Genomic DNA, 16,084 nt, shown 5'->3' with positions numbered 1-16,084 from the left:
CACACACACACCCCTCTGCATGCACAGAAATACACACACAGACACACACACACACCCTCTCTGCATGCACAGAAATACACACACACAGAAATACACACACACACAGACACACACACACACCCCTCTGCATGCACAGAAATACACACACACACACCCCCTCTGCATGCACAGAAATACGCACACACACACAGACACACACACACCCTCTGCATGCACAGAAATACGCACACACACACACAAGCACACACCCTCTGCATGCACAGAAACACGCACACACACACAGACACACACACACACCCTCTGCATGCACAGAAATACACACACACAGACACAGACACACAGACACACACACACCCTCTGCATGCACAGAAATACGCGCACACACACACACACACACACAAGCACACAGCCAGGCATACACAAACACGTTCATCCCCACGCACAAAGATGCACACACAAATCGGCACACACAAATGTGTCCTCTGGGTCACATGCAGCCTCGCCAGGCAAGCTCCCTCCGTAACCACACACACAGAGACAGCCGTGCATGTGAGAATCACCCGACCTGGCTCCCGCCCTCCCTCCCGCAGAGAGCGAGCGCTGGCCCTGGCATCAGGCCCAGGGAGACAGCCGAGTGGAGCCATCTGTCAGGCTGAGGTTCCTGCGCCGCCCATCCTGCCTGAGCTCAGACAGTCGGCACGCCGGGCATGCGGCCTCGCTATTCTCTCTGGCTGAATCATGCTGAGTGAGCTGGCCCGGCCAGAGTTTATCAAATCGGAACAGAATTTTGGCAAAACAGATGACTTGTGAGGTTGGCATTTGTGGGCCTGGGAGGTGGAGACCTGTAGGGGGAGGAAGGAGGAGTGGAAGGAGGTGAGGAGAGAGGAAAATTGCTTCCTGGTACACTGAGAGACAATGGAGAACTGTCAAGAGGCAGTAATGGCACCGGGCCTGGGGTGTTGGATGCAGAGTCGAAAAACGTGGTGCACACTCCAGCTCTGGCATGTAACAGCCGTGTGGTTTCGAACAGGTTAATTTACCTCTTTGAGCCTTGGTTTCTCCTATAAAATTGACCTAAAGAAATCATCAAACACACAGGATTGATAACAGAATCTTGCAAGACATCGGCTAGATTAGCACAGCCTGGCACGTAGTGAACTCAACGAAGAGGGGCTGTTACAGTCAGAGAACATGTGAGTTTAAAGAGAGCACGTAGACCAGCAAGCCCGGGAGGATCACCCCCCCCCTACCCACTGGGCAGCCAGAGCGGGTACCCTGGCATGGTCGCCGGTCTTCATCTGCAAACCAAACGCCTTGATCCCCCTTGCACTCCAGAAGCCTCTTGTGCGGCTTCCTACCGGTCCTCACACCCCCTGCTTGAATCAATCAACATTGCCCCTCTGATACTAGTCTTTATTTTTTTAAGATTTTTTTTTCAGATTTTATTTATTTATTCAACAGAGAGAGAGACAGCCAGTGAGAGAGGGAACACAAGCGGGGGGCGGGGTGGGGAGAGGAAGAAGCAGGCTCATAGTGGAGGAGCCTGATGTGGGGCTTGATCCCAGAACGCTGGGATCACGCCCTGAGCCAAAGGCAGACGCTTAACCGCTGTGCCACCCAGGCGCCCCTATTTTTTTTAAGATTTTATTTATTTATTGGACACAGAGAGAGACATAGCAAGAGAGGGAGCACAAGCAGGGTAACAGCAAAGGGAGAGGGAGAAGCAGGCTTCCCGCTGAGCAGGGAGCCCGATGCGGAGTTCGATCCCAGGACCCCGGGATCATGACCTGAACAGAAGGCAGACACTTAACTGACTGAACCTCCCAGGCACCCCGATACCAGTCTTCACCTCTGCACACCTCCGGCTGTTCAGCCCGTGTGGCTCCCACCACCCCCATTATCTGATTTGGGTAATAGTAATAAAAAGTAATGGCAGTCCTGGGGCGCCTGGGTGGTGAAGTCAGTTGAGCGTCCGACTCTTGGTTTCTGCTCAGGTGATGATCTCATGGTCGTGAGATGGAGCCCTGCGTCTGCTTGAGATTTTCTCTCTCCTTCTGCCCCTCCCACTCATACTCACGCTCTCTCTCTCTCTGAGATAAATAAATAAATCTTAAAAAAAAATTAATAGCAGTTCACAGAACCTATTTAGCCCTCACTGTGCTAGAAATTTGCAAAGCAAATTTAATTTAACCCTCACAACAACCTTATAAAGTGAGTACTATTATTATCCCCATTTTACAGCTGAAGAAACTGAGGTGCCAAAAGATGAGGTAACCTGCCCCATGAAGGACGTCGACTGTAAGTCACGCTGCGCTCTCATGTACTGCTAAGAGACACTGGCAGTTAAACCATGTGACGACGCTCAGATGCTCTGCTGCAGGGATGCTTAAAATAAGGGGGTGAGGTGCAGGGAAAGTACAGTACAGAATCAGTGAAATCGAGTAGTCGCAGCTTAGCCGGGATGTGACCTCTGAAAGTCTGTCTGCCTCCGGGGTCCGCACATGCTGTCCTGCCCTCAAGTCCACATTCACCGAGCGCTCCATGGAACAGACATTGTTCTAAACTCTTTTTAAAAACTTATTGCGGACGTCTGGGTGGCTCAGTCAGTTAAGCATCTGCCTTAGGTCATGATCCCAGGGTCTGGGATCGAGTCCTGCATTGGGCTCCTTACTCGGCAGGAAGCCTGCTTCTTCCTCTGCCTGCCGTTCCCCCTGCTTATGCTCTCTCTGTTTCCCATTCTCTGACAAATAAGTAAATAATATCTTTTAAAAAAACGTATTATTGAAGTCTAGTTGACATACAGTATTATATTAGTTTCAGACATACAACACAGTGAACTGACAATTCTCTGTATTACGCAGTGCCCACCACGATTACTGTAGTCACCGTCTGTCACCGCAATGTTACTACAACATTATTGACCATAATCTCCATGCTGTACATTTCATCTTCGTGCCATGCAGCATATTACCTCATTCAGACCTCACCTCATTACCTATCCTACGAGGGAAGCACTGTTCTCCACTTTGATTTCTAGATCAGGAAACTAACATTCTGAGAAGTTATGTAATTTGTTCAAGGTATCATCCTAACCCATGAACCTGAGATTCAAAGCAGGACCTGTCTGACTCCAGAGATCTTGCTCTTAACCATCACGCAAGTCAGATACCTCCTCAGCCTAGATGGCTGCTCCCAGAGTTTCCTCCAAAGGTCTCCTCAGGGTGGCTCTGGGGCTGAGCCACAGCTCTTGTTCTCGTGATTCCAACCCTAGAATTGGTCTTGTTGTGGATGGTGGTAAGTGGGTGGGGGGCACCGTCCTGGACTCTAGAGGGGTTCCTGGGCCATCTTTCTCTGGGTGGGATGACCTTTCAGTGAGCTCTTCTTGCATTGGGAATCGGTTACCCCATTGGTAACATGAAGAGAATAATCCTCCTCAAGTTACCTGCCAAAGTTAGTATATGCTTCTTTGAGATTATAAATGGAAGAAATCTGAAGAAAGAGTTAGTGTACTAGTAGACTGTCTATGGATCTAGCCCCCAACCAAAGTTCCAGCCTTAGTTCCCAAACATTTCCAAAGAACTAGGAAAATCACCAAAGGATCTCACCTCCCTGCCTTTGTTCACACCTTTCCATGTATCTGAAAGGCCTTCTCATTTTCACCTATCATAGTCCTACCTATCCATCACGGCCCAGTTCATAGGCTTCCTTCTAGGAGATATTCCTGGACAGCTGTCCTTGAAGTGACCCATTTCTCCTACCTAATCTTTGACTATAACTTAAGACATGACCACTCATAGCCTTGCCATAAAATTACTAATGTATAGGACATTTCCTCTTTGGAGGACTTGTGTTGGTTTTTGCCTGCCCAACATCCTATCCTTCTTTTGGTAAAAGCAACTTGATTTTCCTCTCGTGAACCACCTTCCCTCCCTCATAGCCCATATGATTTGAAAGGTGTTGACCCCACTTCCTAAATCCAGAGGTAGGAATGTGCCTTAGGTCTCTTCAATCAATATAACTGTGAATTGATTCAGAGAGGGAAAGGTGATTCAATAAAACCATTGAGAGTTATCCCTGGAGCTTTCCTGGAGCCATTGGAGTATGAAACTCTACTTTTGCTATGATCGGATGTAAATTTAGAGTTGTGAGGGGTTTTCACATGGAAGAATTCCTGAGAATGAAGCCACCCAAGAGCTGATTATGGAGAGAGATCTAATCTTCATTGGGAGCCCTTGGGTCTAGATTTAGTTATTCCTAAAGTGAGAAGTAATCTGACTAGGACAAATAAATTCTGCCCCATGCACATTTTTTTTTCTCTTAAGCTAGTTTGAGTTGGGTTTCTGTAACATATAATTAAAACACACTAACACATCCCTGACTTGTTTATGGACTTCAAGAGGACAAGGTCCAATCTCTTTAGCTTGACATCTCTTTGGGGCCCAGCATACTCCCTACTAAGACACGGTGTCCTCGGGAAAGGGTGTTGATGATGGATGGATGGATGTTCAATTCAGTCTTCTAGAGTATCTATGGTGGACTAAGCACCAAGATCACAAGCATTCATTAGACATCGTCCTCTTCAAGGAGTTCGGAGCTTAGTAAAAGAAGAGCTCTGAAAGCTAACGCATTATAATATAACCCAGGCTATAATAAAAATCTGAACAAGTTTTTGTAGGATCCCAGAAGGTGGGAGGTTTGAGGAGATAGGATCTGGGAAGCCTTCTCAGAGGAGGTGACATCAGAGTGAAAGTCTTAGAAAACAAACAGAAGTTCCTAGACAGAGACGTGGGAGTGGGAAGAAGGTATTCTGGGCATAGGGTATTTCAGGCCGAGAGAAAAAGATCATATATATTTACAAAATTCATAAGAGTAACCCCATCTCCTCTTCCTCTGGCTTCTTCCCATACTCTTCTCTCTTTCTATTTCTCCCATATTGATAGAAAAATCATAGAGATCAAGAGCACAGTCTCTGAGCTCCGAAAGATTTTGGTTCTCTCGCTTACTACCCATGTGACCTTGGGCAAAGCCACTCACATCTTACGAATAAGGACAGTAATTATTTGCCTCATAAGATTGTTGAGAACATTGGGGCGCCTGGGTGGCACAGCGGTTAAGCGTCTGCCTTTGGCTCAGGGCGTGATCCCGGCGTTGTGGGATCGAGCCCCACATCAGGCTCCTCCGCTATGAGCCTGCTTCCTCCCACTCCCCCTGCTTGTGTTCCCTCTCTCGCTGGCTGTCTCTATCTCTGTCTAATAAATAAATAAAATCTTTAAAAAAAAAAAAAAGATTGTTGAGAACATTAAGTGAAATTACAGATTTAAGGAGTGGGCCTGGCCCAAGGTCGTGCTCAAGCAATGTTAGCTGCTGTTATTTTTATTGACCCAGTTAAGAACCTGTGAGCCCCAAGGAACAGAAAACCGATCTCACACTGGGGCAAACAGTGAGGAGATTCTTCCTCTCCTATAATGGGAGTCTTGAAGTGGGGTGGGCCCCAGGCATGGGATAATCAGGGCTCTGACTCCCTTTCTCCGCAGTTCTCGCAGCTCTGCCCTCTTCTTTGTATTGGCTCTGTGTGCAGGCTGGCTTTCCTCACTGTGCAGGGAAGGCTGTGCCACATGTCTGGAGCAACTGTGACAACATGCTTCCTTGTTCATGTCCATCACGACAGAAAAAACAAAGTCCCCACCCGGACCGAAATATAAATCCCTTCTTTAAATCTGTTTCGGCCACCTTAGGTTCCCCCCCCCTCCTGGACCAACCACAGGCGCTGGGGAATTCACTGCGTTGACCGGCTGGAGCCCGGCTTCCCGAACCGGTCACTGGGAAGTGAGGCTGGCTTGGCAGGAGTGCTTAGACGAATTGGGATCTCGCTCTGGAGTCAGAGGGGGAGTCCCACTGTCTCCCGGTCCCATGGCTGTGTCAGAGCAAGAGGGCAGGTGTCCTGTCAGAGACACGGAGAGGAATATGTGGATGTTGGCGGGACAACCAATGGCGTCCTCTGTGACGACAGCTATGAAATTTGTTTAGGCTGGTTCACGTGGGTCTCTTCAGGCCTTGGCTCAAATGGCTCCTTAGCAGTACGGTTCGCCTTGACCAGGAGACCCGTTACATAAAAGAATGCCCACACTCCCGCCTCTCCTACCTCCCTCACCCTGCGTTAGTTTGACCTAAAGCACTCATCACCACCTGATATGTCACGTACTTTTGGCGTGATGTGTTTATTGGGTCTCTCCCTCTAGAAAACAAATTCTATGAGGGTTTGGTTTGTTCAGTGCTGTACTCCTAGTACCTCGAGGGCTCCTGGCTCATAGTAGACGCACAGCGACAGTTTGTTGAATGAATAAAACGATCTGGCCAGACCAGACTCCTCTTAGCTTCCTCAGAGGTTGCCACCTGTTATGGGGTCTGGGAATGGTCACAGCCTCTAGAGATCCCCTTTTCTTCTCCCCCTGATCTTTCTCCATCGATACCCGCCCCCCATCTGTCTCCCTGCCCCTCGAATGTCCAACTGCAGGGCAGGCTGGTATTTGTCATTTTGCTTTCTTTCTGCATAGGATTGATTACACATCTTTTCCTTTTCCCTCTTCATGCTAACGATTCCCTCTTCTCCTCTACATGGACAATAGTAAATACATTGTGTTCAAATAAAATTAGGAAACCTGAGTGGCTCTTCCATCTTCCGAAGATTTAAGACCTGACATCTTTTTTTTTTTTTTTTGAGAACTACGTTTACGTTTCTAGACGTGCGCGAGAAATGCATACAAACTTCCTACAGGTTCTTGAGTCTACCGTTCCATGGCTCCCTGTATTTTTACTCTCTTTGAAGTCTCCTTTGGTATGACTATTTTAACATTTCCAAGGGAAAAGAATTCTTTGTTTTCCCCCATACCTTCCCCACCCTAACACCCATCTGCCTCGAACGAGAGACATGGAATAGGACATTCTTTTCTTGAGGGACATTTTCTTATTCTAGGGCTGGACAAAAGAATAATAATAAAAGTAACAGCAAATAACTATGTATTTGCTCAGAAATTGACAATGAACCATGCCAACTGTTCTTGATTATGAAATTCACATGTGCTCATAAAATATTACTTGTTTAAAGTAAAAAGTGAAAGTCTCTCCATCTTCTGTACTCTTACTCCCTGAGGTAACTACTGTTGATGAATTAGGGTATGTTCTCCAGATTTTTTTCTTCCCGTGGATGGCGTGTCCACCAGAATTTCAGTTCACCCTCTGATACAAGCTGTCGTTGGGAAGCTGTCTGAGCAGGGATTCCATTTTCTAACCATCCTCGTGTCTAGGTGTGGCCCTCAGTATAGTTTTTGCCAGTGGAATGTGAGCAGAAACGCGGCATCATTTCTGGGCTGAAGCTTTCAGCAAGCAAGTGTGAGCCTTCCACACCCTGCTCTCTGTCTGCCTGTAGAAGCTGGGGGCCCCCGGGGGGTCAGGAATGGGAGAACGACCACGTGGAAGGACCCTGGGTCTCTGAATCACTGAGGGAAAAAGGGCCACCTGCCCAACAACTTTGAACTTCTGTGAGTGCGAAATCAACCTCTGTTTGAGTCTTTCCACCTTTGGGGGCTGGTTTGTTGCAGCTGCTGGCAGAACCGTAATTAACATGGCGTGTACAAACACAGGCTATTTTGTGTTACATTGTATTCACCTGCCCAAGTAAACAACAACAACTTCAACGGGATCCCATGATTCACCATGAGGTTATTTGCCTTTCACAGCTCAAAGAGGTCATCTAAGAGATACGGCCAAGAGGTGGAAAAGCCAGAACTAGAATCCGGGCATGATGGCCCCAAAGCCTGTGTTCGCTCCAGCACCCTCATGCCAGCTATAAACTGGCCTGAGCCTACTTCTTTGATGACACTAATTTGGAAGAAGGCGCTATTCGTGAGGCTTCTTTGATGACTCAGAGCAGCTGCATTGCCCTCCGAGGTAGCGGGTGGGTAACCCAGGTAAGCTCTGCCCACCAGGGAGCCTGTGGCTTCCTGCCGGCCTCAGTTCAAGGGTTTCTCAGAGCAGGAGCCTTCAAAATGATCCTAGTTCTCAGAAGACATAGTTTGATGTGACAAGCGCAGGCTGCAAAGACTGCCCAGGGGACTGGGGTCTGAGGGCGTGGTGAACAGCCGGGAGGTTAGAAGAGCTGAGCTGAAAGCCTTGCGCTTACAATTAGCTAGCTTATGTCCCCAGAGGGGGCTCCTTCCTCCAGGTCACAAACACCTCCAGAAAGTGACTGCAGAAAGCCAGATGGCCTCAGCTCTCATAGGCTTCCAGGAAACTCAGCAGTTCTAAGAAGCCCCTATTTCCTGCTTCACATCCAGAGCCTGGGTGGGGAAAGTCAGGGAGGCCCCTGCTCCCTGCACCCCCAACCCCAGCACCTTACCCTGGGGAATACCTCTGTGTGCACAGCTGCTCACAGAAGCAACATGAGCGGCTGGCTGGGGTGGGGAGGGAGGCCCTCAGCCTCTCAGATTCTGGGATGCCCCACTCCTCTGGGTCACCATCCACAGCCATTTCTCCTGGCTTAGCAGACGTCTGCCACTTCCTGAGCTAAAGACAGGCTCAGAGGTGAACCCAAGCAACTGGTAACTCAAAGGCATTTTCATTGTGGCTGTGAAATTTAATAAATCAGTGTTTCCCAGTGTGGGAGCCACATAGCCCTGACGGGACACAAAATGATTTTAAGGTTTCCACATAAACACCAGCCCTAAATATGTAATTATTCCCCTTTTCACTCGTTTCAATTACATAAAAAATGTTTTTGTTAAGTGAAATCAATCTTTAACACCTCTCTAATACCAGTAAAACTCAGCAGGAAAAAGAGAGAGCGAGAAAGCACAAATAATGTTAGAAATAAAAACGGGGTCATGACAATGGGTACAACAGATATAAAAGAGACCAGCAATCAATATTTTCTAACATAATGTAACTGTTTTCAAAAAGATATCTTTTACAAAAGTAACACCATCGCACGCGTCTAGAAACAAATCTAACAGAAGGTGTGTGCCTGGTCTTTATCAAGAAAATTGTAAAAACTTTAATGAGAAGTATAAAATAAAACCTCAACTAATGAAGAGAGAGAGCATAGACAGGAAGAAGTCCCCATATTATAAAGGTGTCAGTTCTTCCAAATTATTCTAGGAACGTATGTAATCCCAATCAATACACTGACAGTGTGTGTGTGTGTGTGTGTGTGTCTGTGTGTGTGAAATTTTTCTAGCTGATTCTACAATGTAGTTGGAAAAGCAAAAGGGGCTGCCATTATATTTACGGTGCTCAGGAAAGGCCTTTCTGAGAGATCATTGTGCAGAGTGAAGCGTTCTGGGCAGGTAGAACCAAGGCTCGGAGGCAGCAGGTGGCTTAGAATATTCGAAAAATATGAGGGGTCAGCGTGGCTGGAGCGGACTAGCTGAGTGGCAGAAATGAGGCCAGAGAAGTATCCAGGGGCGAGATTATGTGGGCCTTGTAGGCTGTGGTTAAGAGCTTTGGAATTAAATGTGAGATGGGAAGCCAGGAGTTTTTGGAGCAAGGAGTGACCCAATCTGATTAAACATTTTTTAAAATTTTGAAAGAGTTGGAAATCTTAAGTCAACATGTTTTCCGATGGTGTGGAAGTGCAGTAAAAACTGTGAAGGGGGCACATGAATGGGATTTTGGAAATTCTGCGGTAGTTACTCCTTAGGTCACCAGTTTGGTCTTTCTAATCCCGCTCAGTCTAAACAGAATGGGGGGAAAAATCTAAGTTCTTGGAGCCAACACTGACAAACATGCTGTAGAGTTGGGCCAGGCCCAAGTCTTTTTCCTGCTCCTTTGGTTTGGGGCTGATGCCTCGGGCGCTGCCCCCTGTGGTTGGGCCTCCAATGACAGCCTCCCAGGGACCGGGTCCAAAAAGCAGTCACTCAAGTCCTTCTCTTGAAAAACATCACTGATTTCCAGACTAATGAGGCTGAAAGAAGGCTAAAGGTGAAAGGGACTCCAGAGAGAGAAATAAAAATAATAAATTATAATACAAGTAGCATGTCCCTAAGGGAACTCATTATCGTCTCTAAAAAAATGGTTCTTTCTCTGGCCTTCCCAAGTCCAGGAAACGGCAGCACCATTATTCAGTCAACTGCCTCCACAAATAGTACTTCAGCACGTGTGGTCAGTGCTGGATTCACTGTGATGAGCAAAATGGGCAAAGTCTCTGCCCTCGTGGACTTTATAGTCTAACGTGGGAGGAAAGGCAATAAGAAATAAAGTTATTACAAAATGTTCAGTGCTGTGAAGGAAACAAATAGGGTGATGTGGGACAGCAAGGGTACTAGAGGCAGCAGGTGGGCCAAATGTGGCCCACTGCCTCTTCTTTGTAAATGAAGTTTTGTTAAATCACCCCCACGGTCATTTGCTTACAAACTGGCCAGGCTTGCTTTCATGCTACAAGGGCTTGAGGAGCGCCAATGGAGACCACGTGGCTTTCAAAGCCTAAAATGTTTACTAGCTGGCCCTTTACAGAAAAAGTTTACCCGCACCTGTGATAGAGGATAATGGAGGAGCCTCGCTCCTACGAATGTCCGGTAGAACTTTCTACAATGATAGAAAAGGTCCGTGTCTGTGCTGTCCAATATGGTAGCCACTAACCATTGAGCACTTGAAATGTGGCTGGTCACTGAGCAACTTATATTTTACCATGCTCAATTTATCTATCTATTAAGCAGGCTCCGCCCTCAATGTGGGGCTTGAACTCACAACCCTGAGATCAAGGGTCACATGTTCTACCCACCGAGCCAGCCAGGTGCCACTCCCCCCCTTTTTTTCCTTATTCAATTTTAATTATTGGAAATTTAAACAGCTACATGTGGCTAGTGACTACTATTTTGGACAGCATAGTCCAGACAACGACTCCAGTCAGAAATGTAAAGCTCCCCCCGCATCCTCGTTTCTTCCTCACACTTCTCCTAACTATCTCTTCAAGTCCCAACAAGGCAACAAAACCCAAAATCAAAATGTATGTTCACCGTAATTGCTGTTGTATACACATGTGTCCAAGGATACGCAGAAGTGTATTTTTTAATACTTGAAAGCTACTCCTATTATTATTACTTGATTAAATGGGGAAGCATGATGGGTGATTTTATTTTGCTCTTTCAACATTGTCACTAGTACTATTGAATCATTATATTTCTTAAAAATCTGAGATGAGTCTGTGCTTGGTTCCTTTGGTTGTCAGGAACGAAGAATCATTCAATTTATCTCAAGTAATGTGTCTAATGTGTGTGTGAGAGAGAAATGAAAAGGAAGACAAGCTTCTCATTGACTCTAAGGAGAGGACCCCTATTATAGTGTGGCTGGGGCCTAAAGTCTGGAAGGTTCCTCTGGATCTAGACAGGTTCAAGGGACCTTAACTACAGGGTTTCCCCGGGCCTTCACTGCCCTGGTCTATGAACGTGACTCCGATCCTCGGCTCGTCTGCATGTTGGCTCCATTTTCTCAATACTGTCTCCACTCATGGTTTCTGATTTCTCATAATTCCTGTTTCCTTAAGACTTTTGTCTGCTCCTCAGGCTTGCCCTCAAATGTCTGTTCCTGCTCCTAAATGTCTCATTCTCTCAGCATGTCTCTGTTTACATTTCCTTTTTTTTTTTTAAGATTTTATTTATTTATATGACAGAGAGACAGCCAGCGAGAGAGGGAACACAAGCAGGGGGAGCGGGAGAGGAAGAAGCAGGCTCCCAGCAGAGGAGCCCGATGTGGGGCTCAATCCTAGGACCCTGGGATCACGCCCTGAGCTGAAGGCAGACGCTTAACGACTGCGCGACCCAGGTGCCCCTCCGTTTACATTTCCAAATGAAGAAATAGGCGTTATCCCAGCTCCTCTTTTTGTGCCGTTCAATGTTGTCAGTCATTGGCTGCCCCGTGGATTTATTTCCCCTTTTTTTTCAAGCTTTCTGCTTCCACCTGTCCAGTCAGCTGTAGCCAAAGGGAGGTGGGATCACATGGTCAAAGCCGGGCCACCCTGGGCTGCGGGGGCTGTGGGTATGACAGCTGAGTTAACGCCCATGTCGAGTACCACCCTCTAATGCCTGCACTGGCTGGGACCATCTCTAGGTACCTGAATCTGGGATACTGTGATCCTTCCATGAGGCTTTGGCTCCTGAAGGGCTGGGTCTCTGACCTGAACTGACTCTCTTTACAGCCAGAAGTTCCCAGATGGTTGCTTGGTTGGGGCAAAGCCACAACCCTTCCCCCCAGCTCAGACTTCCCCTATCTCTTCCCCAAGTTAGAAATGCTTCGGCAAGGGAGGGAAGGCCAGTGCTTCCCGCATGCGGGTCTTAGAGCCGCAGAGAAACACTGCTGTCCCTTGGGAGGCACCCCGCTGCCGAGGCTGCTGGAGAATTTCTGATTTTCTGCTTTGGGCCTTAGTAATTCAGGGATGATGTGGTCAGAGCCTGAAGGGATAAGTTAGCAATTTCACCCCTAGCAGCATTGGCTTGGGCTCGGAAGCCTGGGCCACCTCTGACTCAGAGCTGAGTTAAGGAATTAAATCTGGGGCCTCCCAAATTTGGCAAGGACAGCGACGGGGCGGTGGCGGTGCACGCCCTGGGAATCTCCTGGGCAGGCAGAGTGGGCTTCATTTGGCCATATGGGGGTGGGGGGAGGGGGGCCTGGAAGTTTTCCATTCTCAGCACGCCTTCCCCAGCTGCTCTGAGTGCCTAAAATAAGCCAGCAGACGCTTCCCTTACCTTTGGAAGCTTTGGTCCCAATTAAGATGCAACTCTCTCTACGGCTCAAGACTGTCCTCAAACTTGACCTCAGTCCCATGGGCTTTCTCAAAGACTGAATTTCACTTCCCGTCCTCTTATCTGGTTTGGAGAGGGAGACAGCAGGAGCCTGAGGGTGTCTGTGTGTCTGTGAGGATTGGAAGTAGATGTGGGAGGTGGACTTGGAAGAAGAAACAGGTTCACAGTTGGGGCTGGGGCCCCATAGAACGCAGTAGGGACCTGCGTTGAATCTGCCCATGCCACAGACTCTCTTCGGCATGTTGCTTAATCTCTCTGGGCCTCAGTTTCCTCATCTGTAGAATGAAGAGGTTGGGTGAGGAAGTCTCTAAGGGCCTTTCTAGTTCTGAATTGCTGGCCCTCAAACAAATGCCTTCTGGAGGAGAGCCAGAGAGAGGAGAAAATTTCCACTGGACTCTCTCGTGTTAGGCTTTGAAACAGTAAGAACAGCAGCCGTGGCTCCTGCTCAGGAAGCTGCAGCGTGGAGAAGGTCTCACAGCGAAGCTCAGACTGTTGCAGCTTCCAGCCCCGAATTCCAGCCCCTGGCACTTGCACTTCCAGTCCAATTGGAAAAAATGTGTCCCTTCCTCAAGTTTACTTCACTGCTGTCTTCCAGAACATGGCCAATAACTCTACAAATCTACAGCGCCGACACTGCGAAGGGCGCTCTGCGGGTGTGCAAGGCACCCCTGCCAGTTCCTCGAGCAGTGCTTCCCATGGCACCAGCACTCTGCGAGGGGCGGAGCGCAAGCGTCGGAGGCACTGGGTTCAGTAAAGGCTGCTCGAGAGCACAGGGGCGCAAAGCGCTGCACCCCATCCTGGGGGGGACTCCAACTCAGTGGGTCTGGGGTGCACCCTGACCCATCTGTAACAAGCCCCCAGGTGCTGCTGCTGCGGCGGCTGAACGGGGTACCACACACGGATAACCGGACATTAGAGTACTAGCGAAGAAAGGAGGCTCCGAGGGAAACCCACCCCCTGCCCCCAACTCCCTTTCTCACAAATTAGGAAACTGAAGGAAAGGGAGTCGGCAACATGGCGGAGCTGTGATTTCTCATCCAGTCCTCTTTCTACTCCATCGCCTTGCGGTTCCCTGGGTAGTGATATGGATGCAAAACCCAGCACTCTCCTCGGCCTTCCCAGAGATCTTTGAGGAGAGGTGAGGCCGAGTCAGGGCTCCCAGGAGGCAGGGGGAACATGGATAAGCCTCTGGCAGGACCTGGGAAATTCTTTCGCAAATTCAGGCTGCACTAGCGGGGGCGGAGCCTCGGCTCACGGAGGGGCCCTGGTGGGGCGCAGGGGGGCAGTTCCCTCCACACCCCGCCCGGGGAAGGCCTCAGCAAGGACAGCCAGTTCAGGAGCAGCTGCGGGAGGCTGTGGTTTCCTGCTCCAGCTCCTCCAGCCCTTGCTGAGCCGACCTCTGAGTGCTTTGCTTGGCCTCAGGGTCCCAGAATTGCGAGGCTAGCTCCTCTCTGAGGCACTGGTCCTGCTTCTGCTGGAACACCTGCAGGGAGCAGAAAGTCATGCCTTCCCAGGCATCATTCTAACTTCAGGTAAGCACCCCAGTCTGAATCGGAGAATTTCTCTTTTTGAAGGAATCCCTTCATGATGCCCAAGGTTTTCCCAAGGACCAAGCACTTTGTCTTCCCAAGACCAGAGAGACTCCCTCATGCCTATCAGCTAATCAGATGACCAATCAGTATCTGTCAAATGAGTGCATTGGGTTGAGGGTGGGTGGGCAGAATCAAACTGACTGGAAGACGGACTTTATCGGCAGCTACTTAGTGTAGACCATTCAGCCTCACTGTGGCCTTGCATGATCTGGCCCCTCGCTACCTCTCCAATCTCATCTAACACTACTTTCCCCGAACTCATTACTTCTGAACTTCGTATTTATTTGTGTGACCGTCTGAATAGCATCTGTCTCTTCCATCAGATTGGAAGGCCTATGAAGGCAGGGACAGCGTCTGTTTTGTTCACCAGTGTATCCCTAGCTCTCAGCAATGTGCCCACTACATCCTATATGCTCAATAAACATTGTGCAACGGAGGAGGGGAAGGATTGCCTACTCTGTGGCAGGCCCCTGTGAGCCCTCTTAAATCCTTATTGGGTGAATGTTAGAGTAAAGGCTAAGGTGCCATCACAAAGGTCCCAGACTACAGTGATTTGAAGAGAACAGAGGTTTATCTCTCGGGGTGCCTGGGTGGCTCAGTCGGCTAAGTGTCTGACTCTTGGTTTCAGCTCAGGTCATGATCTCAGGGTCGTGAGATCGAGCCCCATGTCAGGCTCAGCATGGAGTCTGATCGAGATTCTTCCCCCCTCCTCCTCCCTCCCCCTATGCTCCTCCCACTGCTCGCTCACTCTCTCTCTGAAATAAAAGGAAAGAGAGAAAGAAAGAAAGAAAGAAAGAAAGAAAGAAAGAAAGAAAAAGAAAATCTTAAAAAAAAGTTTATCTCTCTTTCACAAAAGAACCCCAAGGTAAGGAAGCCAGGGAGGCAGATCCCTTCTGATCCACAGTCATTAAGGGTCCCCGTTCCTGCCATCTTACTGGTTTGCCACCCTTGATGCCATGGTCATCACCTGCATGGTCAAAGATGGGCCGCGCCTGCCCTGTGCGTGCTTCAGTTTGTGAGAAGTGGACAGAGCACAAGTCCAGGGCAAGTGATGTTTTTCTTTAAACAAATGAAGCAAAGCTCCATCCTTCACTTCTGCTCACAGTGTGTCAGTGATAACTTAGTCACGAGACCACGTCGAGCTGCAGACTGGCTAGGAAAAGGGGCGGCCATTTGCCTCACTCACCCTCTATTACTGTGAAAGAAGGGGAGACTGGATCTGGGAGGATACCTGGTCGTCTCTGTCACAAGGGGTCTTGTAATCATAAATAACCATTCCTCGGGGGATATGGTCATAACCCAAATTGTTTGGCCCAAACCACTGAGTCCCAACAGTGAACTGCCAGAAAAAAAAAAAAAAAGTGCCTTCTCGATTCTCAGTTATTTCTGAGAATGTTTCAGGGTGCTATTCCATGTGTCTTCAAGAATGGGCCTTTCGTCAAGGGGACAATGTATGTCAAAATGACAGACGCTCATACCCTTTGATCCAGGAAGTCCACTTCTAGGAATTTCTCCAATAGATGTATTTGCCCACATGGGAAATGAGATATGCACTGACAGTGGAAAAAAAAGAAAAAATATGATGTCCCCATACAATGGAAACCCATCTAGCTATTTTTAAAAAATGAGGGAGCTCTTTACGTACTGCTTTGCACCAAGCTCTAAGGTATGTTAATAGATGAATAAAAAAGCACAGAATAG

The sequence above is a fragment of the Ursus maritimus genome, unplaced genomic scaffold (genome assembly GCF_017311325.1).
Source record: "Ursus maritimus isolate PB19 unplaced genomic scaffold, ASM1731132v1 scaffold_23, whole genome shotgun sequence".
NCBI lineage: Eukaryota > Metazoa > Chordata > Mammalia > Carnivora > Ursidae > Ursus > Ursus maritimus.
This window is presented reverse-complemented; position numbering follows the sequence as displayed.